Genomic DNA, 4,021 nt, shown 5'->3' on the forward strand with positions numbered 1-4,021 from the left:
TAATTGGGATATCGAAAACCATAATCTGAACAACCTTGAGGCTTAAATAACAAAGTAATAGCCAATCAACACCCGCATCAAAATATTCTATTGTATTTTGTTCTACAATCAACATGACTTGCTTTCATAACTTTCAACCAAAAGTTAGCTACTTAATCAAATCCCTCAACTGATTTGTCTGAAGACATGTATGTAGCCGAAAGCATCTTAACTGGTAGTCCTTCACTAAATAGATACTTAAAAAAGTACATTTGAAATTGATAAAATAATAGGATTCATTGGGGAATATTGTCAAACACTTAGTGTGCATCAAAATTTAAGCACAAATTAGTGAAATGCAAGTACCAAAATTGACAAAATCAATCTCCTTAACCATTCATAACATCAGAAATTATAAATAAAAGTTCGAATTACACTATAAAGAACCCTAAATAAACAAATGAAGAAAAATTAAAACTAAAATCAACTAATAAGTTCGAAAATCCCCAAAATCGCAAAAAAATTGACAAAAACCTTAAGTAATCAAACTAAAATCAACGAAAATCAAACTTTAATCAACGAAAATCAAACTAAAATCAACGAAAATTACCTTGACAAAGAATTAATGAAGTTAGAAGCAGAATTGATGAAGAATCAAAGCAAAGGAAGAGAGCAGTAAGAAGGGAGCAGAGAAATTGAAGTAGGAGAGAGAAAAATGGCGCCTTGAATGAAGGAGGAGAGAGAAAATGCTTGAAAATTGTATTTGAAATTGCATTTGATTGGGATAAATTGTAGTCATTGGATGCAATTAATCCAACGGTTGTAATATGTCCTCACATATAATAGGGTTCTCACATAAGGGGGGTGGTCTCATATGATCCTATTTCTATATATATATATATATATATATATATACTAATTCCAATGTTTACAATAAACACTAAGTTAATCTAAAATTAGAACTAACAAACACTAAGTTCATCAATGCTATACAACAACGCGAGAGCCCTGGCCAGCTCCACCAAAACCCGGGTCGTCGTCCCTGGGATCTCGAAATGGAGGTCGCACATTGGAACATGGGTCATTGGCGTAACGACCCATCATCCTTTCATCCAGCTTCTTCTCCATTTCTTCCATTTGGGCTCGTACTTGGGCTTGAACTTGGGCTTGAACTCGGGCTTCCATGATGACTTCCATTTGTTCCCAAAGAGCCTGGATCCTGGATTCCATCTGATCCTGCATCTGAGAAAGAAAGGAGGGCGTGTACTGCATGGAAGAGGTGGAAATTCGGCAACCAATCTGGCTGCCATAGTACAGGTCAGCACTTTCGCCTAGTCCTTCACACTTTTTTTTGTTCCGACCACCCACTGTCTCCCAATACAACTCATTCGGACTCTTCTGAATCCTTTGAGTGCTAGCCGCCTCAACCTTCTTTTGGTAGGCCTCCTACAAGATAAACATATAAACAGGAACAAACGAGGTAGTAAGTTATACAAATAAGCCAAACCAAATTGAGCCAACTATGGCCTATATGACCTATTATTTGCGCATTTTCTAAGTTTTTGACCAAATTAACTATTTCTTTCTCTAAACATGCATATTTTAGGTATTTTAAGGGGTTCATGACTTGAAATCACAAAAAACTACAAGTCCCTACGTTTTGGGACGCATTTGAAGCCAAATTGAACCAAGTATGGCCTATATGACCTATTCTTTGCCCATTTTATTCATTTTCGACCAAATAAACTATTTATTTCCCTAAACATGCATATTTTAGGTATTCTAAGGGGTAAATGCCTTGAAATCCCCAAAAAATACAACTCCCTAAGGTTTGGGACGCATTTTGGAGCCAAATTGAGCCAACTATGGCCTGTATGACCTATTCTTTGTACATTTTCTATGTTTTCGACCAAATAAACTATTTCTTTCTCTAAAAATCTCTATTACAGGTAGTATAAGGGGTACATGCCTTGAAATTCCAAAAAACTACAACTCCCTAAGGTTTGGGACGCATTTTGGAGCCAAATTGAGCCAATTATGGCCTGTATTACCTATTCTTTGCCCATTTTCTATGATTTCGACCAAATGAACTATTTTTTTCTCTAAAAATATTTATTACAGGTAGTCTAAGGGTTACATGCCTTGAAATTCCAAAAAAATACAACTCTCTAAGGTTTGGGACGCATTTTGGAGCCAAATGGAGCAAACTATGGCCTGTATGACCTATTCTTTGCCCATTTTCTATGTTTTCGACCAAATGAACTATTTATTTCTCTAAAAATCTCTATTACAGGTAGTATAAGGGGTACATGCCTTGAAATTCCATAAAAATACAACTCCCTAAGGTTTGGGACGCATTTTGGAGCCAAATTGAGCTAACTATGGCCTGTATGACCTATTCTTTGCCCATTTTCTATGTTTTCGACCAAATGAACTATTTTTTTTCTCTAAAAATGCATATTTTAGGTATTTTAAGGGGTTCATGACTTGAAATCACAAAAAACTACAAGTCCCTAAGTTTTGGGACGCATTTGGAGCCAAATTGAACCAACTATGACCTATATGACCTATTATTTACCCATTTACTACGTTTTAGACCAAATGACCTATTTCTTTCTCATAACATGTCTATTATAGGTATTCTAAGGGGTACATACCTTGAAATCACAAATAAAAACAACTCCCTAAGGGTTGGGATGCATTTGGAGCCAAATTGAGCCAACTATGGCTTATATGACCTATTCCTTGCCCATTTACTACTTTTTCGACCACATGAACTATTTCTTTATCTATACCTATTCATGAATAATGAACCAAGGAACAAATTTTAGGGAATTTGTTACTGCAATTTTCTAAGCTGTGGGGTTTACTGGCACTGTGCCTTTCCCAGGCAGCTCTTTGAAGTGTGTCTTCAGAAACAACTCAGGAGCTGTTGGTAGCTGGCCCTTGTTCTTCGCCGCCTTTGATACAAAAAAATAGGAATAATCGTTAACCATGTCAAACCCTTGTTACATTGAAATACACAAATATGTCCTGTAATATAAGATATTTTTAAATAAACTTACCATCCTTTTTGCATGTTGGGTAGCTTCCAACGAACCCTGAAAGTGGGTCCCTCGGACGAGATTTTCCATAGAACCGCCCCTTCTGTTCTTCTGGTTCTGCGCCGACCTCTCCTTGTAATTTGGATCGTTAGCAACAATGTCCATCATCTCCTTGTGGAGCTCCGCACTCAACCAACTTGGCCTGGCGCCTTTCATCTTGTGCGTGATGGTGTGGAACATGTCACGCAGGCGTGTGGCTACCCTCCTCCGAAATGTGATCTTCACTAGCTTGTCCATCTGAGGTGCCCATCTGAATTGTGCCTGCAAATGATAAAATACAAAAGTTATACACAAAACTAAATCAATACAATAGTTACAACATGTATTAACCAAGACCCAAAAATATCATACGGTGAACAAGTTCCACTAGTGTTCCTTCGTAGCTGGAGGAACTTCGGAGAAGTTCCTCCAAGGGGCTCGGTAGTATCCAGTAATCGTACCAGATACCGCACTCCGAACCTTAGGATCATCAAACTTATAACAAATGGGAAACAACAATGTTAAACAAGTTCAAAAATAGTAATATAAGCCTTGTATCTCATCATCCATATCATGATATGTACTTACCACAGCGTAGTAGGGTTCAAACACGGGAGCTGTGACTCATCCTGTGGCTCGTCCTCTAACTCATCCCATGGCCCATCTTCTGTAGGATTGGATGGGCCCCCTTGATCCTCACCCAAATCGGTGGCCTCCGCTTCGTGCATCTCCTCATCCTGGTCGTCGATGAACAGGGCACGGGCGGTCATTTTCTCTTTCCCCTTTACTTTCTTCGACGATTGCCCACTTTTTCCACCCGCCATGACTACCTGAATCAGATGTTAGTAACATGACAAGATATTATAAATAAGGAGTGCAGTGCAACGTAATATGGCTTGTATACAAACATTAAAAAGTTTTACATAAGCCTCATTAATATTTTGATTTTACAATAAGAA

The sequence above is a fragment of the Chenopodium quinoa genome, unplaced genomic scaffold (assembly GCF_001683475.1).
Source record: "Chenopodium quinoa cultivar QQ74 unplaced genomic scaffold, ASM168347v1, whole genome shotgun sequence".
Taxonomy (NCBI): domain Eukaryota; kingdom Viridiplantae; phylum Streptophyta; class Magnoliopsida; order Caryophyllales; family Amaranthaceae; genus Chenopodium; species Chenopodium quinoa.